This window comes from Athene noctua, chromosome 17 (genome assembly GCF_965140245.1).
Source record: "Athene noctua chromosome 17, bAthNoc1.hap1.1, whole genome shotgun sequence".
NCBI lineage: Eukaryota > Metazoa > Chordata > Aves > Strigiformes > Strigidae > Athene > Athene noctua.
The window spans coordinates 241,069-268,017 of NC_134053.1; the positions used below are offsets into that span (position 1 = coordinate 241,069).

General features: G+C 44.7%; 1 protein-coding gene across 4 annotated transcripts in view; it reads right to left on the reverse strand.

The window, feature by feature from the left end:
- ZNRF3 (zinc and ring finger 3) overlaps positions 1-21,569 on the reverse strand; it is a 120,113-nt gene extending 98,544 nt beyond the window's left edge. For 3 of the 4 annotated variants that reach the window (XR_012634678.1, XM_074920939.1, XM_074920937.1), the window contains exon 1: positions 21,409-21,514. The gene's annotated coding sequence lies outside the window, so the exon portion shown is untranslated. Of the gene's footprint in view, positions 1-21,408 lie in introns of all 4 variants that reach the window. The other variant, XM_074920936.1, reaches the window with a different exon arrangement.
- Positions 21,570-26,949: the final 5,380 nt, after the last annotated feature.

Here is a 26,949-nt window from a genome sequence, read left to right on the forward strand (position 1 = left end):
ATAATCTGTAAAATTCTGACCCTCTGTGAACTTTTAATGTAATATTCATTAATTGTATTTTTCTACAAGACCTATCTCAGTACACAAGATGAATAGACAAACAAAATAAGGGTTACAAATTTACACAGGATTCTGCCTACAAAACTCCTTCTTACTTGACTGCAAGCTGGAAAGTTACGTGTCAAAACAATGCAAACCTGAAACTGGCTAAAGAGTATCCATAATATATCTGAATCACACATCTGCCTAAACAGCTCCTTCATGGATCTCTACAGAAGGCAGGTAAGCGGCTCACACCAGAACATACAGAAATAACAGCCAGTTCAACTTTATTCAGGTTTTTGAATTCCAACTCAAAATATTCAATATCCCAGGTGCTGGATTACAACTACTGGCTAGAATCTGCACCATTCACTCACTGGCAGTCTGAAGAGCTAGCACAAACTGGACAGTCAGGAGACACTGAAGTTTTACAGCTTTCTTCTGAAGACCACTGGAACAGCTTTGGGCAAAAGACAACAGCAGGTTTCCCATACAGATAAACCAGAGAGAACTCAGTTGAGCCATACCATGAAAACACAGTTGTGGCTGTTTGCAAAACTCTGGTGCTAGGACTGAGAGCGACAAGAGAAAGCAAGTCAGGGAACTGGGATGTCAGAGATAACGCCTGTGGCTGAACGTCCTACGTGGTGTTGAAGACACATTCTCATGCTCCAAGCCTTACCCGTGCTGAATTGGCAGACAGGACAATCCAAAATATTTGATAACAGGAGATCACCATTTCACGGAAGGAGTATTAAGTTTACAAAGGCAATCTTTATGAACAGAATAATAATTATGGGTGAAGGAAAAAAGAAAAAGCAATACGGATTAACATAAAAGAGTTCTACACGTGTGACTAAAGCAAGGGGATGAGTCAGCCCCAAAAGAGCCATTAAATCGTATTTTGAAAGTTAAAAGATAGTTTTCATATTTAATTGTGGGAAAATGAAGCTCTGGCTCTGTCAATTTCATTCTAGAAATGTCTTCAATCCAAGCAGCTGCTTAAAAGCTGGTTCTACAATTTCAGAAACTTGGTTTGGGCAAACAGGCTAGGGATAGGGAGCAAACAAACACTTAATTGACAAAGTTTGCAATAAAATCAAAGCTGTCAAAATTTCAGCACAGGATTCTATGATATGGACCACAAAAGTAGTGTATTAACCTAACAGACCAGCACACTGATGCAACTATTTCTGCGTAAGACTCCTCCTTCCTGCAATACCAGAGCAAAAAAGTAGATCCTGCTGTAACCGAGACATGCATGCCCGAGTAACTAACTTTTGGATCTTTATTTGAACTTTAGTTCTCTCTGTCAAATCCCTAATTTTGACTTTATCAAGTGCACAGAACTGATTTCCGAAGCACTACTAATTAGCTTTAATCAAGAAAGTTAAGGACTCTTGATATGAGAAATACCACCCCTAGTTTCTCTGCCTCTCAACCCACCCAGAAGTAACTTCATAATGAAATATCGAAAAAGTGACAGAAATAGTCCCACCTATAAAATCATCATGAAGAATAACCATGACAGGCACCAGTGGTCATTCTAACAGGCCCTGCAGGGCTGGGCTGAGCATGCCAAAATTCTACCCCACCGTGGCATTTCTCTTCAGTGTCCTTTTACACCTGGTCCATATCAAAGGATCAGAGATAAGATGTTATACTTAAAATGCCACTTAAGGATCACATCTACAAAATCCTCTCTTCTTAATTCTCTTTCACTGCACATCTGTGCCTAGATATAACAAAGGCAACTAGCTTTTTCAGATACTTCCAACTGCATAGGACTAAAAGCATCACATTTCAAAACAAACCAAAGCTTCCTTCTCTGCTTCCTTCTCTTCAAAAACAACGGGGAAGAGAAATTCAACCACGTGAAGATTAACTCTGAATTTTAGAGGTCATTACCATTTCTTCCCATCTTCTACTCCACTGTTCAAGGGAAACACTTGCAAATACTGTTCTACAGAACCACAAATTCAAATGAAGAATATAAGGTATGTGATTCCTTGATACTCTTCCTTGCTCCAGAGCTATTGCCTATGCCTGCTCTAATATATCTTTGCATCAAGAATTTATAAGTAATTTACAGCTTAGATTCTTTCAAGTAAACAGAACCTTCTATATAAAAATATCTGCATGTATAGGGAAGATTGTCAACACTGAGCTAAGACATTTGTGCTGCCTCTCACACAGGTGAAGCATGTAAAAACTGTCATCTTACGTCAGAAATGAATCTTATCTCAGGTCTTCTACAAAAATTTGATGCACTATTTCAGTGGCTCTGAGGGAAGACAAGAGGCAGACACGCAGTACTTACTCACCCTCTGACAAGCCGGGCACCAGACCATTCCTTCAGAACATGACCCTACATACCGTAGCACCTACTAATCTGTAATCATTACTGCATGACAGCGCTGAAACCAGAGAGTCCTCTTTAAATTAGGGCAAAGACCTCCACCACAGACCTGTTCAAGAAATACCTCTGACATGGACATGCTCCTTTGGTTAGTCCATTTTGAAGTGTATTCTTAGAAGCAGACTGCTTGAAAACTTCCAAGTTTTCATATTCTCCAACTTTCCACACCAGCACAGATGTTAAGACAAATCATTTGGAAGGGTTTTGTTTTGATTTATTAATATAAGCTTTATTTTCACACCATCTCACAATCACAAGAAGCCTAAGGTTAGAGAACTCCCACCATCTAAACAAACAATGCACCACATACATATGAGCAGAAGCTTTATTTAGGAAGATATGTTCTTCACTCAAATGACAGGATTTAGTTCTGCACATTGCCATCATACCAAGCTTTCTGCTTTTCACAGCCCCTTGAAAGGGGGAAAAATTAAGATAGGTTTGAGGTCATACCAAGTGCATTTGCTGCTCTGTGGAGAAGCTGCTTCAGAAACAGTGTGTGCCAGTTTAGACAGTGTTTCAATAGCGGCAGTAGTCCCATCTCTTATCTGAATGTGACTCAGAGGACCAAGCACTGCCCAGAACAAATGGCAGCACAGGTCTAGTGCAGAAGACCACATCAATCTCACTTCTTCACCATATGCTAACCACTCCTACAAGCTTCCCCATCTTCCTTTTCTCAGCACCCTGTACAATTTTTCAAACAGTTTTCCTTTCTTTTCAAACCTGTCTCACCTCTTGTCCACTTTGTGCTGCACATCCATTCACTGTTTCATACCACGCTCTGTCACGTCCCTTTTGAATCTCACCTATTTCAAGTCCACCCTGTGAACCTCCACTACAGGCCCATCCCACTACCAGAAGCACAGAAGGCAAGCCTTTATGTCGACCTTTCCCACGCTGTGCCCAACCCTTCTCCTGAAAGTCTACCATCATCTCTTGATGTCACCTACAGCTCTAGGGCTCCGCAGAAGAAAGCATCATTTGCCTTCTCAACCTTTAGCATCTCTTCCAAAACATTTGTTCCAGTCCAACAATCCTGGCACTGCTCTCCCTGCCAAATACTTCAAAGCACAGCTTATCAGCAAAGCTTGCTCAACCTTTAGCTTCTCTCTATGCTCCAGTCCTCTCTAAGCAAACATGTCACCATTATAATCTCTTGCTAGTCTCTCTCCACATGTATAAAATCTGCAAGATGCAAGATTAGTTCCCCAGATTAAACCTAGAGGAGCTTTAGAAAAGCTAGACAAACCTTTCTTCATTTACTACCAGTCATCAAATCCCAGAGTCCTTCTGTTCATTCTTCATCATCCTTCAGTTTCCCACTATTCTGTATTTTTCCTCAGTTCCCTTCAAGGTGCTAATCACCTATGTACACTTATCCTCCCCTTTACCACATTCCTTGTAAAGGCAGTCTTGGCTCCTAGTATCTTGGCTTAGTCAGTTATTGAACTGAGACTAGTGCAAAGGCAGAATAACCATCTATACTACTGAGGTCTGGGGTCAAAATGTTAGGATCATTAACTTTATTTTCCACCTTGCAAATCAATTTCACGCTGGAATTCAAAGACAGTAATATGTGTCCATGATAGGATGCTGAGAATTCACACAGGAATGAGAAGGAAACAGAAAAGTGAGAAATCAAAAGGCAAGAAAAAGACAACAGGAAAGAAATCAGAGGTCAAGCCTAGATGTTGTTATCCCTTGCTTACCTATCCACATTTAATGTCCTTCACTACACATCCATCAGGGCTCTTATACCCATGCTGCCAACTCCTGAAGCAATGCACCCCAGCCTGTAATCAGCAGCTGAGCCCCTCTTTGGAAAGCTGCTCCCCCTCCTGCTCCCCAGGCAGTGCCGCCACTTCCACCCCAGAGAGCCGGAACGTGGCCTTGGAAAAGCAATCTGGACCTCTGGAGGACAGCAGGGGAGCGCTGCTGCTTTGCCAGGATTAGCTGCCAAATTTTAAACAGCGTGAATGAAGTTTATTCACCCACTACCTGCCTCAGTAATAGAAATATGATCCTGGAGCCTTAACATCAGAGATGCAATTCCCTACCAGCTAATGAGACCGGAACAGGCCAACAGCAGAAGACGCGTTTTCCTAGAACATGTATGATCCAAAAGCTGTCCTTTCTAGTGCTTCAGATAGGCAGTTTATGCTCACCTGGAGGTGCATGTTTTGTAGGAACATACGTTTTGTTTTAACCCATTTTTTTCATTCTTCCAATGGTTCACCTCATTCCCTGCTAACAGTCATCCCTCAGCATCTACAAGGACATTCACGACAAGTTTCTAAATAGAGAGTAAAAAAAAACAGAGCAAGAACAAAGCCACAGGTACCCATGAAGTCCCAGTCAAATGGCCCGTTCTTAATTGTTTTCAAAACGACTACTATATGCTTATAAAGGTATTCTGTATTCTTAAGAAGAAGCTGAAGGAGAAAGAGTGAAAATTACTGCAATTGTTCTGAAAAACAACCATATTCTTAATGCAAATGTAAGTTACTTTATTCCTAAAGAGCTTTTTTTTAAAAAAAATACGATATCCTTCTAGCAGCAGTCTCAGTTTGAAAAAGTAAATAAAACCAACTCCTCCTCCTGGAGGCACAGTTTATGGTACTAATTCCATATAACACAAACAGCAAAAATCTGTGAATTCACTTGCAGATTCTCTTTCAGACTAAGAAATGCTATTCTGTGCTGAGAAACAGAGCACTACAGTTGGGCATGGATATGCCACATTACTGTACTGATACAAAGATTAAATTCCTCTATCAGGCAGTTCATGACCCATTCCTTAAAGCAGGGTAAGCCATAACTACCACATCTCTGAAAGCGGAAAAAGTGCTAAGGGGTATTCTCCAGCTGTTCCATTTTTACAGTTTGTTATACGCCCAGAGACTGCTCTAGGAAGGCTCTCTTCTAAGGCTTCTTCAACTTCTCACTATTCTTCTGAGCATCTTCTATTATTTTCTTTCTGGTAAGGATGTTTAAAAAAAAAAGTGAAGTTCCCAGCCCCACAACCTTCCCTTGACAGATATTCAGGACTCCTACTACTTCTCTTAGCTTTACCTAACTGAACCAGTCCCCAACCTAGGTCAGGATTCTGCTGCCTTAAGAATGTATTTGACATTAATCTCCAGAACATACTGCATCACTTTGTATGTTCTGTTTCAAAGACTGCAGTGTCCACTTTATCTGGAATATGTTTATAAAGATGAGATTTCACAATTCAGCAGCACTTGGATAGTACAACTGCTAAAAAAAATAAAACTTCCTAGGCAGTACAACCTAGGCGGACAACCTAGGAGGTTATTTGCTAGAAATATCCTTACCAGCCACAGTATGTTGTATTGCTTACAGAAGGAGCAAATACTCTCCTAGTTTTACCAATTCCAATTCCAAGACACCAACTGCAAGTTAAGGATTGAAAATATTTTCTATTTGATTTGCAAACGTTCTCTTTGCAGTAGGACTGAATTAGACATATTCCACTGTCTGCTAATTCCTCCTAACACAGCAGCACAATGAGAGATTGAAAGAGTGTTTGCAGAGCCTACTTAAAAGTGTTTGAGAACACTAGGATCTACTCCATCAGTCCTCACCCACAACATCTCAAAGTATTCTAGTTACAGGTCCTCCCGGGGCCACAACAACACACAGCAGTGCTGGCATAAGCATTTCTCAAATCCTAGCCAGACCTAGAAAGAGGTATCAGTGTTGTCCCCCCTCACAGGTGGCACAGAACATCCTGCAGGGAAGGCATGAACCTGCAGCTTGTGGATTAGTTAAAAAGGATATATGAAAATTGATTAATAAAAGGAGACCTATTGTAGATAAGCTTAAGATTGACACACTGGAGCCCCTATCCTCCCTGGGAAAGTGTTAGGGAATCTGTAAGTTTAAAAATAAAAAAGTTTTAAGTCTCTAAAGTAAGGTTAGAAAACACCAAGGCAGCAAGTGTTTGACAGCCTTTTAACAATGCATGACAATGACATGGCAGGGAAAAAGGTGGAAGGAGATAATGTTATATGACAATAAAATCACACTAAATATGAAAACACAGAGGTGACCAAACGCACTGGGTCAGAAAACACACAATTTATCACATAAGACAAAAACACCATACAGTGATATTTTAAAACAGTTTAGTAACTTTAAAGCCCAGCCAAAAAAAAAACCCCCACACCTCAAAAAACAACTTTTACACATGTAAACATTATTTCTTTCCGAACTAACGCTTTTGTAATCACAGGAGGTGCTCCACAGCCTTCAGCAGATGGAAGTAACACCTTCAAAGTAGAAGAATTTTCCAAAGTCCATTCTTCCTCTAAACACAGAAACAGGCACATAAACTTAAGGCAGAGCAGTATTTGTTAAGCACAGCGCACGCCGTTTAGATCACTCAGAGGGTACACCCGTGCTAGTAACCCGAGAGGAAGGAGACTACAAAGCTCTAGACTCAGCCACAATGGCTCCAGCTTCCGCTTGCATGCGCATTTATCGATGACTGCAGAACTCTAAACGTCACTGAAAAACATAGTCACTAGAGAAACAGATTTGGAAATGGTTAAGAACAGTTAAAGGGCAAGAACATAAAGTTCTCATTTGTGCCAGTTACTAAATACGGATGCTGACAGGACCGAGTCCCTGTTACCTACACAAAAACGATTCTTCCCCAACGTAACTCTGGACCATGAAAGCTGCACCTTGAAGCAACATGGGCATGATCATAACACTCCTCTACAGAGCATTCTGTTAGTGCACAGTAATTTAGCCCATCCAACCCTTGGACACTTGATAGTTTCAAGCCACTTTCAAAAAGAGCAGAAAAAGAGCAAGGAAAAACAGATTATCTACACACAGAAACCCATTCCTTCTCCCCCCCTTTGTACCATGGGACATCACCCACCAGAAGCCCTACAGAGTATCTGTGCCCTTTTAGCAACTTTCCCTTTGGTTTTAATGACTTCAGGCAAGAATGCTCAGCAGCGAGGTAGGACCTGCAGGGCCCTGAACAAGGATGAGGAGACATGGCCTCGGTACACAGTGTTAACAACAAGGTGGCCGCAACACACAACCGACCACACGTGGAGGAAGAACCTCTATGAGAAGGGGCTCGCTCGTTTGCACATGAGGTGTCAGTGCCACAAAACCACGTTTCACACCCTAAAGCCCTTTGCAGAGATGTGACCTCAAGTACCCAAGTAAATACTAGGGAAAAAAATGGTGGTGGCTTGAAGATGACATTTTACTTTGGAACTGGAGAAGGGGAAGAGTGAACGTGTGACATGCTAACTCCCTGCACGGATTCCTCACGGATGGCAACTTCGTGCACAGTAGCTCACACTCCCTCATTTAGGGGGTTGATAATGTCCCATTTATCCACTGGAAAGCCTGCAAAGTAGAAGCAGCTGTGAAGTGCAGGGACATGTCAACAGCAGCCACCAGGCCTGTAAAACTGATCTTAAACCAGCAACAGCAAAGAAATTAAAAACCTTGCTTTACAAAGCCAAACAATTGGTAAGGTGTGGGGTTTTTTGTTTGTTTTTTAATTTGACTTGCAGTTTCATCTTAGTATGGGATACTGTTATTAACTTCCATGTTAAGCAGTGATAAGGAGCAAAATTACTCCCACTGTCTACATGCTTTTAATTGAAATTTCAGTACTCGGTATTTTGTAATGGGAAGGGGCATACTTCAAAACTTTGAGGACCTTATTTCTGTGGAACCTCTACTTGCAGCCTTGAAGAGGTACACCAGTTTATAGATTACAACACACTTTCTGCAGACTAAGATATTTGAAAGTTAAACTTCAGATTGTGATGATGCTCTGTTTGAGCCACAACCTTGGCACTACTTACTGCTCACTCCTAAGTGACAAGTTTAAAGCTGGTTCTTTAATCTTAAGTGGTTCTGCTGATATACTTTCTATCTAGGTTGTGGGAACATCTCAAAATGTTTCCAGAAGTTACAGAAAGTAAACTCAAAGATGTGAAGGTACAGCCTGAAAAAAAACCAAACACTTTGGGGAATTTCACCACACACCCTCCACCCTCCCAGGAAAAGGTTGCAGGGCTGGTTAAAAATCTCATGCCTGTACCCCACACTGCATGTATTTTATTTCTTTTGGTTTCTCTAAGTCTTTTGGACTAACAATAGTACCACATGTCAGAGGTGTGGCAGAGGGAAATTTAGTAAAGCACTGCCTTAGATCATTAGGACCAGCTTTCTACTACAGCTCTACCAAAACCAAACAAAAACTACACTGTGATTGTTGGATAAATCCTTCCCAGAGGCAGAAGCATTAAGTATTTCCATATTTCATAAACTTTCCCATCTCAGAAGGATATTGCAGGGTATGTAGGGAGAAGGAAAACTACCTTTGTTAACAACTCGGAAGAGGGAACCAAAGAAAAATGAAGTCAAACACATCCACCCATCCCTAGATTCAAGCATTGAAATTGCATCCCAGCAGCTACAAAGTTCAGACAACTACTTCACATCAGCATTAGCAGAATGCACATGAACACTGAATTCCTGAAGATACAACACAGCTGCTTCACTTTCTAAACAGGTCTTCCCTTAAAATGAACTGTGAACAAGTGATGTTTAGATGCCCCAGGCAGATTTTGTTTTTCTTCTGGAAGAAGCAGTATCAAGATCTTTCCCTACTTTTTATATGTTAGTAAAGTTCTGCGTACTAGCTACATTTGTAAGTTACAGGTCCCTATTTCCTTGCTGAATTTCCATAGCAAGAGAAGCCTTTGAGCAAACTATTTACATCAAATAGACAATCAAGCACTTTCCTCCTGTGGTTGCTTCCTGGCGCTCTTCAGCTATGTAGGCAGTGACATAATTGATTTCACTTGCCGAACTAGAAAAGGCTGTACCAACAAAGAAGTGCATCTATAGCAGAAAAGTTTAAACCCACCAACCTTTTCCACTGTAGGCCATGCACTGAAACAAGTTGTCATTACTGAAAGACAGAATTTTTTTACAAAGTGAAACCATTCAAATTAATACAAAAAAAAGTCTGTTACTTCAATAACGGAGTTCCAAATAAGCCTAGAAGAGAGTTCTATATAGAAGATCATCCTGTAACGCGAAGCATACAGAACTTCGCAGCAAAAACTAAGCACAGCAGAGGAGCATGAACGGTCGGCACCCACACAAAAAACTTCTAGTGAAGAAACCCACGGCTTTGCTGCCCCAGCTGGCCATGACAAGGTTTCTCCGGGATGGAACATCAGCGATAAGATAGTCCACACAAGATCCACAACAGAGAGCTGAGAGAATAAAGCAGAAAAAAAAACATGGCAGAGAGAGACAAGTCTACCGCAAAATCTAGTCTGGGGAAACACTTTCATACGACATGCACGCTTCCTCCTGTGGCACAATCAAGGCAAAGATTCAAACCACAATGAGGCCTTTCTAGGACACCAGAACTAGTGAATTTAAAGTAACAAAAAAAAAAAAAACAAACAGATCTCCAATGTTGAAAGGACATACAGTGCCAGCTCTGAGACAGCCCGCCGCCCGGGCTGCAGGCGCCCGAAGGCCTGGACTCAGGGGCGGTGGGCCGGGCAAGCTCCTGAGGCAAAGCACACCGAGACGGGGTTAAAAGCTTAGCTGATGGCTGACCCATCAGGTATCTTCTTTTAAGATTCCTGATGGGGTTTGGTCGGAGTTTCATGCAAGTCAAACCATCCGGGCGGCACGATTCATTTTAATAAATCGGCAAATTCCAGCTAAGACTTTTTTCCACCATTTCTGATCAGCTCCCACCAAGAACCTAACCTCAAGTTTTCAGTTCCTCTTTAAACCACCAACGATGACTATAACCTGCTCTTTCTCTGGGGTGTCTGAGAGACACTTCTGTGTCTTCCTGAGGGGGCCCACGATGGCTCTGACCCAAGCAGACCTCAGGCCCGATCCACCGCAGGCACACCCGAGCTGCGGACAGCGGGAGAAGGCTCCACCGTAACTGCGTTTTGCCCCAATTCTGTTTCACTGCATCCGTCTCTTCTACAACATAAGTGGCTGTAGTGAGACTCCAGCAAGGAGCTACGATGCGGTAACTGGCCCACCCCCAAGCTGCAGAAACCAGAAAGGAAATCAAGTGATTCCTCCCCCAAGTAAGTATTTAAGCAGTATTTTTGTAACATAAAACCACTCTGATGACTGCAAATCCAAAAGGAACCCAAGAGTAAACACAGGGAAAGAAATTTTGTTGTGTGAGAAGGAACTTCTGCTCCAGTTAAAAAGAACACATACTGGACTGATCTGAAGCTGCCTATAAATATTCAAGAACATCAAAGCCGGTCCTGTTAAATTAAAAATGCTGTCACACAGATAGGAACTAGCCTCTAGCACTGCCAGCTTCAACATGTGAGCCTCTGATCTGTGAGGCAGAGGCTCAGCTCTTCAAGAAATTTTATTCACCATAAGAAGGAAAAAAAAAAGCAAACCAACAGTTGAGTTTAATAAGGATATTAAATACCTTACGAGTGAGCTAATTAGAGCTTAACTCTTTCAGGACATTTCAGCCCTTTTACTGACAAGGACAGTAGTTTCTTCCCATATTACTCCCACAGCTGGGACGTCTCCAGGCTCTGGGAATGTTCCTATCCAAGCTTCTGAATCAAACACTTATTCAGCCTTCAGAAACCAAAAAGATTTTGTTGGTTTCATCTCAGTGTAACCTTAATTTAATGACACTGCCATACATCACACATACACACATGTGCAAACATTCTGGTCGACTATTCCACATCAGGGGTCTTCTGCTAATAGCAAAGCCGTCCCATGAGATTTCAAATCCTCATCTTGCCATAACTGCCTGAAGGTAACAAGAGGGGTAGACAAAAAGAGACCAAGTCACTTCATTTGACTTCTGTTATTTGAGGAGATTCATGTCCCAGTAGCAACTGAATATAAACAAAATACATGCAGTTGAGAAATTCATCCCAACCTGCAACTACAACCCTGTTATTTCACTACAGAATAACCCCTGTAAATTCCCAGTATCAAAACCTACAAAGATTATCACCAAATGTTACAAACGTGGCAGAGCAGAAGGAACTCTGGCAGCACAGCTTTCTCAAGTAAAATAGCAAAAAACCCAAATAAGATCACACTTTGGGAGTTCTTTTGCATTAACTACTCTGCAATGTCTTTTCCTTAGACAGTTTGGGGATGCAAAAGATCGTATCTTTTAAACAGGCAAAACCCTGCCAGCTACCAGATTGGGGATACCTTGCCTCTGAGCAAAAAGAGGTCTCCAGCCCTTGGCTCCTATTAAATACTGAACTCAGTAGCATCTCCTGGCTCTGTTTCATGGGTTCATTTCTTGCTCCCAGCCTTGCTACACACATCATTCAGGACATCTGCCAGCTTGGCATCCAGACCACAAAGCGTTCAGCTCCCCTTTATCCTCACGGTGTGCAAGACAGTATCAGCTCTAAATGGCTTCTGAGTAAATACAAAACAGGTATGAGAAAGTATGCTGGACCCTTGTAAAATACAACACTGCAATGGGAACCAGTACATTTCCCTGTCGCAGCATACACACTCTTCAGAGATTGCCTTAGGAGAAATCCCAATCTGTCTAAGAAAAGGGCAGCAGCTGCTATGCTGCATATCCTAACCTCTATCCTTATCTCCAAAGCCAACAAGGACAGGTAAACCTTCAGTGGAGGAAGGACAGCACTAGTGTGCCCAACTGGCATGCTATATATAGAATATTGATGGTTTATCTATGAGACACACGTATTATTATTATTATTACTGTTGTTGTTATTAAAGTAAAATCCACCAAGGCTCAATTGCTAGTGCTACCATTTAGCCAGGCCCAAACAAGAAGTCAAGTCTTCAAGTATAGCCTCTGTGGGGTGAGGGGGTAGGATAAAAAAACCCCAAAATTTAAAAAAAAAAAAAAATAAATAAAAAAAATCACAGCCTTTAATAGCGGTTCTTCTCCATGAACCACAGTTTTGGAACTGACCCATCAGTGGATAAAAATTAACAGAACACCTTCTGCAATTCCAAGTCAGTCCTCCAAATCCACTTTTCTTGATCTGTCAAAGTGGAGTGTTTAAGGTTGAAAACTTCCAGTTCTAAAGGTGAACTCAACTGAAAGTTTGGTTAGAGTCTCTTCTGCTTAGGGGGGCAGAGGTGAGTGGATAAAGAGAAAAATAGAAGGATTTTTCCCACCCATACTTAATACACTTTTTATTGTACTTTTTTTAAAGCAGGCAAGCATCAAAAGCCTCAAAGTAAGAAAACAGATCTTGGCACAAACGAGGGTCTTTCCTGAATTAAAAGCAATTTTTCGAACACCACAATCAGAAGCATTTGAAAGTTGCTTACCAAGCACATGCAATAAACTCACAGTAGGAGGCACGTACTTGCAACATGCATGCCTGTACAGCTAATTAAACAGTTGTACTCAGCACACTCTAAAACATGTCCCTCAGTTCCCTGTCAGGCCACTCACCTCCTCACCAATCCCTCAGTTTGCTTTACTACTGAAAATGATGCAAAACAATAAAACAGCTTAAGCTCAAGAAAACCAGCAGAAAGCTTAAAGCTTAAACCTAAAATCCTTACATTAATGCACAGAGTAACATGGGTCTGGAGCCCAGAGCCTGCATATATTAAGCTACATATTTCAGGGTGTACTTGTGTCTGGAACATAACAGGCACCTAATCAACCTTTGTAAACTGGCTTTTCATCTTAAAGCCAAGTGCAACAACAAAAGTCTTTTAAAGCAGCATGAAAAGGAAATTAAAAAAAATTAATGAAAGCGATTTGCCACTGTGAAGAGGACACCCTAAGCCACCAGAACCCTGTTTTCCAGAGCACTACTACTCAATCCTAACATGAGCACAGCTCCACCAAGTGCAGTACAGTGCAATTTTTGGCAGTGTCTACTGGGTATCTGCAAGATCATACTCCCCACGTCACCTCTGGTTCAAGTGTCAAGCAGTCAAGAAAAATGCGGGAAAAAAAGTTTTTTTTTTTTTCACGTGAATCTTCTGTTGCTGTTGTAACAATTTCAAAACATGACTTTGTTTAAAAACAATCTCTTTTTCATTTGCCAACCTCCTTTAATGTGAATGGCTCTCCCTTCAAGCCAGGAAACACGAGAAATAAGGCCAAGCATTCAACTTGCATTCATTCTGTTTTCATATGTAGGCACCACAAGCTCTGGTCTGACCACATTTGAATACTGAAGTGCAGATGCCTAAAAGAATAGATAGTATGTACAAGGTAATTTTTAACACTTCCTAAATTGAACACTTCTAATGTACTAACTGTATTAATGCAAATACATGTGCCACTTCTATAACTGGGCAGAACACACAGCAGGTTACTGCCTCCAGATCTTACCTTTCCTTAACCAGTAAGATGCTGGCGTCTTGAAAGCATTCACACTATGAAAAACTATGTTTATGAAAGTTATTTTGGTCCAGAAGGGCCTCACTTTGAAATTCCAAAACAAGGACTAGAAGACTGTAATAAAAAAAAGGAGCATTTTTAAATACACACTCCACCACAAGATGGTATAAACTGGAAGAAAATTACTATGTATGCTAATCAATGGTTTTATACAGCTACTCAAGACTTTCCTATAAGATCTGCTTGCAGCAGAGCTGCCTGCGTTTCTTTCTCACCAAGTTATGCCACACCAAATCGTGACCTCCACATGCTTCACCTGGAGCCATTTCAGAAGCCCTTCACTAGGCAAAGCAATTACAAGGAAGTTTCCCCGTCCCATAATCACATCCACCCGTGGAGCGCTCAGGGAGAGCAGGGGCCAGTTCTACCCACGGGGCGCTGCTGGCCGCAAGTGCTGGTAACACTGTGGAGCAGGCTGTAATTATACCTAAACCATTATAGTCACATAGATCCAGTCTCAACATAAATATATATAAATGAAAAAACAGTTCTCCAAATGGCTCCATGTTTAACAATGTTTGAGTGCCACTCCTCTCTGGGATTTTTTCCTAGTTCCACCTCCCAAACAAGCAATGGGAGCACATGGAAAAGGAAGTGGTCAGCATCCTGCCAGCAAGGGCAAGGTCTTCAACAGTACAGACCTCAGACATCTCTGTGGAGATTTAACTAAACTTACGGACTACGCAGAAAAGTTACCTGAACCCCCACAAACTATTTTTTCCCCACGTGATTCCCCACCTTTATTTGGTAGTGAACAGAAACTGCACTAACTGGCCTGAGTACAAGACCCAGTGCTGCAAGCTTTCTGCTTATTTACTTCCTTAACCTACTTTATTCTTGTTCCTCTAAATAGGTCACATTAGTGTTTTTTGCTCTTTCCATTGTACCTTCTCCTCCATACTTAAATAGCTTTTACCTCATTGTCTTACACCGTGCCTCCCACCTTCTCCTCGAGGGAGTGTCTCAGTCTTGGGTGCTGACGAGGCGTTGGTACAAGGATTCTGGTATTGCTGCAACTCTGTACAAATGCCACTGACATCAGTGCTTCCCCCAAAACCAGTAACTCATCACAGAATTTGGTACCTTATCTTTTGAACAGCCCTCTCCCCTGTAGTAATGGCTAGAAACATTTATTTATTCTTGCCTTAGACTCGTTTAGAAACAGTTTGCACAGGTGCCCTTAACTGTCCATTAATACATTACAATGTAATAGTCTAAAGCTTGAAAGTCCGAAGTTTTTAACTAGGTAAATACGAATTACTGGCCCTTAAAATTCCATTATAATTTTTGGGTTTATAGTAACTATTTTCATAAGGTGTTTCCTTTTCCAGCAGACATGAAAGATGACATGAAACTGTGCAACCGAAGGAGAGAGAAGGATGTTATGGCAGAAGGTTTAAGCAGTCAAGCGCCCCTCCTCACCACAATCTTTGACCCCACCCTCTTAAATTCTCTCCGTGTTGCACCTTAACAGGACAGCACACGTACGGGATTCTCAAACCAGAGCACTACAGCTGCAGGCAGATATCACACAACAGCCGGCAGCTACCACAGAAGGAGTTACCGAGTCCTTTCGCCACCACTCCAAGACGCATCTTGGATACCGCAATGTCAAAGAATTAATAGACAATAAGGATCTTTATTTACAATACTACGTTCAGAAGCCAGCGAGAACAGGCAACTTCTTGCAAACTAAAGCAGCAGTGGTGAGTGGGTTGGAGCTCACACTGTGAGGACAGTCCAGGGTCAAGGCAAAACAGTAGAAGAGGATGACCGAGCTATGCAAAACGCTTCGACGCGTTCTCTTCAGGCCTCCCACACCAGAGTACACGATGGACTAAAGCATGACTGAAGCTCACAGAAAAGGAGGGGAGGAACAGAGGAAGAGATGGAAACTGGGGAACAGCGAGATTAACTGCATCCAAGATCAAGCCCAGGACAATACCTCTGCTGCAGGAAAGCTGCTTCTGCAGGACACACTCTGTGAGGGCTGTCCAGGTCCAGTAGTAACTCTGCAAGTCTTTACCTTAACAACTTCTTATTTTAAATGTGAATTACACTTCCTTTATCACCCTAGCCTTCTGTAAAGGACCCAGACCCATAGTCACCTGTTGCACTCCCATGAAAAACACCCTCCTTTCACAGTGCAAAAAACCTCAACTGGCAGGGATAGAGCAGGTGACCCTGGTCCTGAAGGAAGCAGGGCAACTCGGGGCAATCTTCATTCTTCTGTCAGAAACTACTGACAAACAAACACCGATCAAGCCCAGATCAGGCACAGCACACCACAGAAACTACAGGAGCCTGCTGTCCACAGCATTAAACCTCTGGTTTTAATCTTTTTTTCAGCTGTCAACTCTCTCCCATAACTGAGAAGATTGGCAAGCCCTGCCAGTTCACTGAACAAATGGAAACGTCCAGTTCAGGTTTCAAAACCCGCACCTATGCTTTAAAGAACTGAAATTTCAGAAAACTTACAGCTAAAACTTGTATTTTGCTATTCAATGCGTATATCAAGGCTGTGATATAGAAGACTCTTGTTCCTACCAGTGGGATAGTCAAGTCTTAACACAATAACCAGAAAACAGAAGAAAAACTGAAGCTTAGATTAGACAAGGTTTCTGATCCACAAAGCAGCAAAGCAACAAGTATAGAAATTACTCACTGCTCTGACTCATAACAACAGACACACACCTGATGCTGTTATAGCCAAAAAGGAGTCGTCAGTGACTTGTCATTATTTAATTAAATTATTAAAAAATTTTAAACAGGAAATAAGCACTGTGAAAGCTCAGATTTTTTTTTTTTTTTAAGACAGCTGCAATTAATTCTCTTCCATTCACGATTCAGCTTTGTTATCTATTTAACACAAGCTCCTTAACTTTCAGCAGGCCTTCAGAAAGGTGATGGGACTCACGGTTCTGTCTGACACAAGTTCAGATGAGAGGCTCGAGCAGGACAGTGCTTAGATTCAACAGCTGAAGATGGACATCTCAGAGATAACTATCCTCACATGCCTCGCAACAGTTGCCCATTGTGATGTTATGAACAGATGCTCAAAGACTGGAGATCAGAGAGGACACTTATAACCTAGTCCCACTTCTCATACAAGACACAACAGATATGTTCCAGGTCTCCTGTCTTTGTCCCAAAACACAGTAAATGGTGAACAGCCCCTCTCATCCTGTTCTCAGCACCCACAGGGTGTCAACTCTTTGTTCTCCATCAGAATGAAAGTGCCACGTTCCAATGACAGCTCAGCTCCAAGATACTTCACTCCAAGGACACAATGACAAAACAAACCCGAAGCCCCACAGGCTGGTACTGGGAACTCAGTTTTACCAGAGAAATGTATTATTCCTGATGTCCTCAGGATCATCACTGTAAGCCACAGCTTTACAGTTAAGGTGTGGAAATGAACACAAACCCAATCACTGCTGTCTTCATATTCTAAGGGGATAACTAGCAAAGAAAACGTCCAACCAGACAGTGACTCAAAGGCACAAGTAATTCCACTTCCTCAATTTGAATGGCCTTCGGGCACTCAACTCAAACAAGAAAAAAACTTAACCTGCCTGCTCCCAAAACAACAACAACAAAAACCTGGAAATATGCATTTTTGCTTTCCATTCTTAAAGGACACTAACATTCCCTTGACTCGGCCTTCTCTGACTGCTGCCAGACATCTATCTGCACAGTTATTTCAAGTCACTGCTTTCAACGCCGTTAAAAACTCTGCCAGTGCGTCAGAGTGCAAAGCCTACCTGACAAATTTACGGTCTTTAGCTACTTTTGCATTTTGAGAATACAGAGGAAAGGTTCAAAGCTATTCAAGTAAATAAGGAGTGGGAAGGAGACAGAAGGAAGGAACATACAGGCACATGCCTCAAACTCCAGTTCAAAACCTCCCCATCTTCTGCAAGCAAAAGATGGGCAATAGCACCGCTACAGGGAACTGATGCGCAAGAAGTGAGGAAAGTGTCCCACTTCTGTTTTCTTCCTAGAGCTGAAGGCACTGAGTTACGCTTGTTCTCCCCAAACTGTTACCTTTTGACACAAAAAATATATGCAACTGGATATTATTACATAATCTACGCATTGCTTCGGTTCAACAGCTACATATTGTTCATCATTCCCCTGCTGAGGCTTCCAAGCAGAAACAAACCAACCAAAGCCTAAACTTTCATCTCCCAAGAAAAAAAAAAAAAACACAGGTATACTATTCCTAAATCTCTCTTCGATGCTGATTTTCTTCAAAATTGTATACACTGGTAACCCATCTATGTTACTGTATTCAATAGTGTATCTAAGGCAGGAGCAGCAAAAAGAAGACGAAGACAGAGAACTGACAACGATGAACCTGTTATCACTTAAAAGTTTTTGACAAGTCAGAGTTGAATGCAATCCAAAACAAATGTTATATTAGATCCTCTTTGCCCAGCACCTTAGCTGAGCAGCACCATCCCCACCACAACTTTATAGGAAACACAGCATGCGATGCTCACACCTCACCTATCAAGCAGGATAAGCAACTGGAACGGAATCTTGCCAACTGCAAGTAGAACTAAGCCACATAATCCCACTAGGAGCAAAAAAGCCAGTACCAGTCCAGCCGACGATGCTTATCGTCCTGGCACTGTGACTCGTGGCCGCGTAGCATCTAGTTTGACACAGAACTGTATCTGTGCTCTTGGCCTGAATGCTACAAAAAGTTTGAACCATAAGTAATTCACCAGTCATAATTTCTTTTAAAGCAAAATATCATTTTAGAGGTTTCAACAAGATCTTGTTTTCACACTCTCTAATCAGATGTTTTCAAATTCCAATCTCATGCTAATGGCGAGGATACTGCCCCAAGAAACACGTAATATTCCAGTATGCCAGATACCACCGAGATGGTCAGACCTTCGAGCAGTTTAAGGACCAGCTGACACAGCAACCTAAGGATGTATTTGCTGAATACAAACTGTGGCCACATGAAAGAAGACATATGAACATTTCATCTCTCTGAAGAGTTATTCTGGTAGACACTTGACCCTCATAAGACTTGTTCACAATAACATGAGAAACAATATAATAGCATACCACTACTGGATAGGAATCTGACCAGTAACCAGTTTGGGAGCAAATGTATGACCTATCAAAAGCTGAAAGTGCATTGTTTCTTAAGTTTTGGGGCTTTTTGTTCAGACTTTCAAGACCAATGAGTAATTGATGCTATTAACATAAACAAAACTAAGCCTTTGTGTAGTCCCAAAACCACAATTCCTTTGATCCATTCTTTAATGTGTGCCTGATTTTCAGGAATTTCTAATATTTCATTTTAAAGAAAAATGCATCTTAATCTTGAAAGAGCTGTGTGCACTGACAAGGTGGCTGAGGCCGAGCAGAGCTTGTTTCACTGATGTACCACTAGCTACTGCTGAACAGGTTCTTAGTGGCATTAGCTTCACGATCCCTTTCTAAACCCCACAGAGAGCTTTAAATGATGATCCAGAACAGCAGATTCATATAGTTCCATAAATACACAGACTAGCTGCAAAAGGGAGGCGAGACAATGTTGTGAAAATCTTCATATCTTTTGGCCCTGCAAAACTCAATTTCAGGATGAGATGAAGGAAGCAGGACACTGACAAGAGATGCCATATTTCATCTAAAATCTCAACAGTGAAAGTGTGGCTGACAGCATCCAGCCTAGCTGCTCTGGAATGATGTCTGCCATATTCTCTTCTTTGGAGGGAGGAAAAAAACCCAAAACACCAAAAAACACACACACAGTGGCTGGGGAAAAAAAAAAAAAAAAAGCCTGTTCATGATGTATGTTATCTAGTATATGTAGAGATGAATAAGCAAAACAGCTTTTGAGTGATAAATGCCACATAATTTGTCTTCCACTGCGGTCTCTCCCACGTGAGGTGCTGTCTGTCCAGGCATTAAGAGGAAACAGATAGCTGATGTTACACATAATAAGGCCTACAAAAGTCCATTTAATACTTTTGCTTCAAGTTATGCAAATCTGAGCCTTGACAAAACCGGATGTTTCTTCTCCGCTTTCACTTAAGTCTCAAGGAAAGTACGACCTCAGTAAAACTATGGCCCCTATTCCATTCTTATCACTAACACCTGACACAAAAAAGAGACTTCAGAGTCTCTTGCTATCCCCAAAGCTGCAGTGTTAAGTCTTACAGGTACTGTTTGACAATGCACCAGAAGGTCAGAAAACATCAATGTCCGTTTCAGCCCCTACCAGCACCACCTTTTCTAAAAATTTCAGAAATACAAGTTAATTGGTCCCTCCCTCTCTCCTTTGAAAGCACAAAAGAAAAACCCCTATATCAGCAGCTTCTCCTCACAACTCTTCTACCTGCAAGAGAGCTTTTATAACAAATCCTCCCAGCTGAAACTGTTTTGAAATCACACTCAAGAGTAGCATTCCCTGCTTTGTAAGAAGAAAAAGGTTATTTTGATAGTAAACTATTTCTGCTTGTAGAGCTTTACCAGTTGTTTCCAGAGCTTACTCACCATCAGCAAGCTTTTTTAAACTTTTATATGATTTCTGTGTGTATGTATGTGTACGTATATGGGACTGAAGCAAACAAACTCCAGCTGTTAAGGTGACACAAGGATGGCTATTGGCAATCGCTTAACAGTCAAACTTATTAAAACAGCGTTTAAGTCATTTTTCTTTACTTAGGCAAAGGGGAGAGAAAAAATAAAGTCAATAATTGCGAGCGACTACAAAGGAATTAGATAAGCACTTCAGGAGTTTCAAACAGAGCGAAGAATAGCCGCGTTCGGATAAATGCAGAGTGTCTCTGGCGAGCAAGGCAAGAGCAGCTTTATAAGGAATTTTACGTTGCGAAAGAACCACTCCAAACCAGCTCCCCGCGCAGGGGCAACAGGTACGCGCAGCGCGGCAGCGCACGCAGGGCCGGGCGTCCCAGCGGGCGGAGGGCGCGGAGCGCGGCGGCTGCCCACGGGGGGCGTCCCCGCGGGAGCGCAGCGCTGCCGGGGAGCCCGGGAAGCCCCGAGACCGACGCGGCAGCGCGGCTCCGCGCACCCCCCGCCCGCGGCAGGGCGAGGGGCCGCCCCCGCGCAGCCCCGCGCGGCCGGCAGGGTCAGGGTCCCTCGCCCCCCGCGCCGCGCAGGCCCCGCGCCCGAAAGAGGTGCGAGGGCGCCCGCCGGGGCGACCCGCGGCCTCGGCTGTCAAACACGGCGAGCGCAGCGCAGCGCTGCGCGGCTTCCGCGCCGGTCCGTCCCGGCAAGGCGAGGAGGCCGCGGCCCCGGCGGCCCCGGGGCTCGGCCGCCCCGCGGCCCTTTGTGCGCGGCCGCGCATCTGTCACCGCGGCCGCGGCGCCCCCAGGCCGCGCGGCGCACGTGGGGGCGGCGGGCCCGGCGCGCGCTTTGTGCCGCCAGGTGCCGGCGGCCCCGGGCCCGCGGAGCCATCTTGGGGCCGGCGGCGCCCCCCGGCCGCGCTCACCTGCACGATCTCGCCCTCGGCGCTCAGCGTGGCCCCCGCGCGGGAGAAGCGGCCCTGCAGCCCCGTGGTGTAGGTGGTGTAGTCGCCGCTGGGGCTGGACTCGAACAGCACCACCTCCACGAACGCCGTCTCCTTGCCCAGCGCCGCGCCCGGCGCCGCGGCCAGCAGCAGCCCCAGCAGCAGCGGCGGCGGCACGGCCGGCCCCGCGCCGGCCCCGCAGCCCCTCATCGCGCGGCGGCGGGGCGGGGGGGGGGGGCGGCGAGCGGCGCCCCGCCGCCGCCGCCGCGCATCGCTCCCGAGCGGCTCCAGCTCCGGGGCCGGGCTCCCGGGCGGGTCAGCGCCCCATGGCAGCCGCGCTGCCGCCGCGCCGCGCCCCGCTGCTGGCCGGCCCCGCGCCCGCCGTCGCTCGCCGCGGCGGCTCCCCGCCCTGCCGCGCCGCTTCCCTTTCATCTGCTCCACGTGACGGGACCGCGGGGTTATCCCCGCCCCCGCGCCGCGCTGACCCGCTCCGGCCCTCCCTCGGCGCGCGCGCGGCCCCGCCGCCACCGAGCCCGGGGGCGGCCCCGCCGGGGCCCGGCCCGCACCGGCGGCGGCGAGCGGGCCCGCGGGGCGCGGGGGCCAGGCGGGCGCGGGGGCCAGGCCGGCCGGGGCCGCCTCCCGGCGCCGCCGCCCCTCGCCGGGGCCGTAACCGAGCGCGCCAGAGCCACCGACCCCCTCCGGGGGACGCCGCTCGGCCGCGGCCTGTGCGGGCCGGGAGCGTCGTTCCCGGCCGGCCGCCGGCGCCCCGCGGGCTGCGCGCCCGCGCCGCTCGGAGGAGCCCGCCCGGGCCCCGGCCGTTCCGTTACAGCGCGAGTCAGCGGAGCCGCCGCGGAGGATGCGGGAAAGGTGCGCGGGGAATGACTTTGCTTTCGCTCTCGCACTGCAAGGACCGCTGGGTGGCAGCCGGCAGTACAGCCTCCCTTTAAAATGTGCCCAACCAAGCGGTGGCGCTCACCTACGCGAGATGGTACTCACCCTAAAAGTAGAAATCGGTTACACGGGGGATTGGAGGAACCGCCGCGGGACCCCTCGGTGGTGATGAAGCAAACTCCAGCTCTGGGCCGGTCCCTGACCCGCTGGCACAGGAACAATGCCCCGGGCTGCACGCCGCCGGCTCTGTTCCCAAACAGACCTTGTTACAACTGGAGACAAGACAGCGGCATCCTCATCCCGACACAGTAACGTTGGCTTAACAAATCAGCGAAGACATCTTCAATGAAGATGCATCAAGGAGGGATCACAGGATCGAACACTCCGGGCTTCTCCCACAAGCCACGACATCCCCCCGACGCCAAGACCTCAGTAGGATGGAACAAAGGCCGCCAGCCACGGCACGCACAGGGGGAGCTGAAGGGGCATCGCCGTCGTGCTCCAGCCTGGCAACCACAGAGGATACACTGTGCCAACGCAGACCTTGTAGGAACTCAGAAATGCCCAGCACCTGGTGTACTAAATGGAAGCATTTTAATCCCTCAGTGCAAACTACCTCTACTTGAATTTCCTCCACCTGCGAGGCAGATGGCTGATGCTTAGACAACATGGGGCTGCCTACAGCACAGTCAACATAGGAACCAGTTAAACATGAGAACTCCAGATTTTCTCCCCGCCAAGTCAGCTAAATAATTTCACAATCTGTAGCAAAAGCAGAGATGTATGCAGGGGCTGCTGTTACGATGATGAGAGAGTCGTTGTTAACCTGGACCGTGCGTGTGTTGTGAGGAGAAGGTCTCCTGACATTCAGCTAATTCTCTCTTCACCAACTTGAGGCGTTTAGGCAAATGATACCCAGACTTTAACCCACTGACTTCTCATCCCAGCCGAAAGAGGCAACAGCAAGTCATTTCCAGTCATTGGCAGGTTTTTCTGCCCTGCATGTCAGATTCAGACTGTCTTTCTTCACAAAGTATTTTTCTTCCTGCAGAGGTCCTTATGCCACAGTAACCAACGTTTTTGCAATGGTCTCTTAGTAAACAGCTTATGTCATAAGTTGTTGCAGGCGAGGCCTCCCCGCTCCCCAGTGCTCAGTGGGTATATCATCACGCTATTGGCAGCAAGAAGAGTTGGAATTCCAGCGTCAGAGGACAGTGGGGTGTGGGCAGTGGTCACAGGAAAGGTAATGAGTGACGGCAGCTCCTTGCAGGCTGTCTTCCAGCAGGACACTTGCCCAGCTTGGAGGAACAGCTCTGTGCCGCGGGATTTGTGCCCCTCGGGCACAGCCGGAACCTGAGGACAGCCATAGCACTGGACGTGCCACGTGATGAGTTCTTTGCCGAGTGTGACTTCCCATGTTTGGCAGACATTTGCCTGGTTTAGGAGAAATATTTTAAACAGCTCTTCCCTTACCACTTGTTTATTTCTCCATAATTGTGCCAATGTAACTTTTGTGGAGCTGTCTGCCAAACTGGATCAGGGAAGAGACCAGGGCTAAAGGCAGCCCGGGGCGGAGGGCAGGGATGGAGTGGAGAAGGTTCTTTTTAAACAGAATCAGCAAGCTAAAACAGTATTGGGAAGAGTATCTTTAGGAGTGGAGATGGGAACTGGAAATCTAGGAGTTCTGAGAGACCACAAGAGCTCAGTGTGGAACAGTTAGTCCTACAAAAACCAGGAAGACCCTGAAATTCCTGATTCTTAGCTGTGAAACTGAAAAGTCAAGAATGCCGTGTTCTTCCCTGCTCATCAACAAAGTGCACATCAATTTACTTCAGCATTGTAGGGGCTCAGATGGTGGGCAACTGTCTAAGATTCACTGCATCAAACTTAAATGCCCCTCACGAGGCACCTGTGAACACTACATATTTAATTTTTCCTCTTTGTTTTCTATTTAATCTTTTACAATTGCATAAACATCATATCTTGAGATATGACTATATTTCAAAGAAAATAGGAATTATCCATATTAGACAATTCAACAGTAATCTTGTCCCCTTCCACAGGAACTGTGAAATTCTTCTGTTACATGGGTACATTTTTCCCACAGGGTCTTGCTTCACAGGAGAATCCCACTGTAGATAAAAATCAATGAAGTACAGTGGAAAAATGTTACAGATAAGGCCCCTGCCTCTGTTGTTACTGAAATGGAATCTCCAGTACCTTTTGGATATTCTCTAGCAAATGGCCTAGAATTAGGGCCTCCCCAGGTCAGGCTGAGAGTTAGGAATGCAGAAATGTCAGGCCAAATAAATCCAGAAACTAGTGAAAAATACGGGAATGGGGCTCTATATAACAAGTGGGCAGCATCCCACCACTAAAATAAAAGTGGCTGAAGATCTGATCCACCCCACTGAACTTTCATTGGACTACAGACACAGCAGAATTGCCTTTGCAGTAGCCTCACAGTTGAATACTGAGGAGTGACATAAGGCACTGGGTCTCAGGGCACCAAGTTCCCTCTGCTTGGGCAGAAGTCCAAGCAGGAGGTTGCAGGAAGAGAATGGACTGTCTATCATTAAAGCAATCAAATACTTCTAATTGGCTTCCTTCCCAGCTGGCAGCATACAGTTCACAATTCAGTTATGCCATAGTACTTCAGATATGTTTTCTTTTTTTTCCCCTCCATGACAAACTGAGGCCCAGGGTCTGAAATGCAGAAGTCTCAAGCATTTATAACTGCAACTGAGGACAATAAGAGCTGTGATTTGAACGTAATGAAATTATGTATAATGCCATATGGTCTGAGAAGGCATGCCCTAGGCACTCACTCTCTTCTCCCAAGTAACAAGCAACAGGACAAGAAGAAACGGCCTCAAGTTGCACCAGGGCAGGTTTAGATTGGATCTTAGGAAAAATTTCCTCACCAAAAGGGTTGTCAAGCCTTGTAACAGGCTGCTGGGGGAAGTGGTCAAGTCACCATCCCTGGTGGTATTTAAAAAACATGTAGACGTGGCACTTAGGGACATGGTTTAATGGTGGACTTGGCAGTGCTGGGTTAATGGATGATCTTAAAGGTCTTTTCCAACCTAAACGAGTCGGTGATTCTACCTCAGAGGAGGGTAATAAACACAAGAGGATGCTTTTGACACAAAACCTCCTACATCTCATTTCCCTTGCAAGGAAATGGATATTATAGAACCCTCCTCCCCTGACACTGTTCTCCAGAGGAAACAGTGCTAGCGAAGTACCCACATACTATCGTGATGAATGTTACAGAAAAAGCCCAAACCAAAATGAGTTATTTTGTGCTGAGAGCAGAGCTGGACTATTGTGCTGAAAGTACAGGTCTGCACATCAGGCCAGAAGAAAATGACATTGAGTAGCCACTCGCAACATGTCCATCAGCCCTTCTCACTAAATGAGGCAGGAACTCGGCCTCCCTGGTCCTGCCATCCCTGTACCTGAAAACGCTGAAGATGCCTGAAAGCTGCTTTCTGTCACATCTGTGCAGTCATGCACAAATACAGCACACTGGCGAATCCCTTCTAGAGCCTCTTTGAGCTTCATTTCATAATGAAATTAAACACATGCTATCTACCTGTCAGCCTTGTCACTCTTATGAGCCTATCAGCTAATTTTAACAAGCTTAAGGGCAGAACAGAGGTCTTAAAGATAGCACGTTCTTGAAAATTTTGTGAAAATCAGAGGCTCTGGGTACTTGCAGCAGTATTCAAAAAGGACATGGGGCAAGCTAGGGCAGCAGGAAAAGATCTGAGAAATGGAACTTTTTCAACTCTGCTGTCCAGAGAACAGTCTGTTGTTGATTTTACATTTTTAAAACAAAACAATCCATTCTAACTGTATCCCGTTTAATTACAGTGAAGTTTTGGTAACTAGATTTGCCTTTTAAGGGGATGCTGCTAGGAAAGGACAAAACGTAAGCCTATGTGCATGTAAATATTTGGTGCAGAATAGTGTCCTTCAGTGGGTGGGGGGCAGAGGTTGGTGGAGTTCAGCTGTTACACATTCTGCAAGGCAGTAGCCAGAAAAAACGTGTGCGTGCAGCAGCAGATTAGTCACAGCATATGTTGTCCTTTGCTTGATGAGGATGCTTAAAGAACGTGAAAGGAAGGAAGAACTCGATAACTCAAGTTATTGAAGGGAGGTGATAAGGGCAAGGAGACCAGAGATACTAAGAACACATATCTTGGAAACAAAGCATCTTTACTCTGCTGCTTTGGCACTAACTTGTTTGTCCTCCATTACTGAGGAACGCTCCCCAAAATCTAGTATCAGTTATTAGTACAGCAAGAGCAGATGACATTTTCGATTGTTTTCTTAAGACACATTACCAAAACCCAGCCTCCTGACAATCTACAATGCTGTTCGTTTCTGATGATCCAGTTTGTGATAAGTACGGCAGTATCAGAACTCAAAAGACTTACTAAACTATCAACCAGTAATAATGTGAATTTTTAAATAACATTTTTTGCCTCATATGTTGTCTTAGATTTTCTTTTCAAAGAAATAAGGAAACTAACAAGTTAAAAGTATTTCAGTTACTGCGAATTTTTAATTTCCATTGGACTGAGACAGTCTCTAGTACCAGGCAGGCCTTGTCTGGAGCATAGT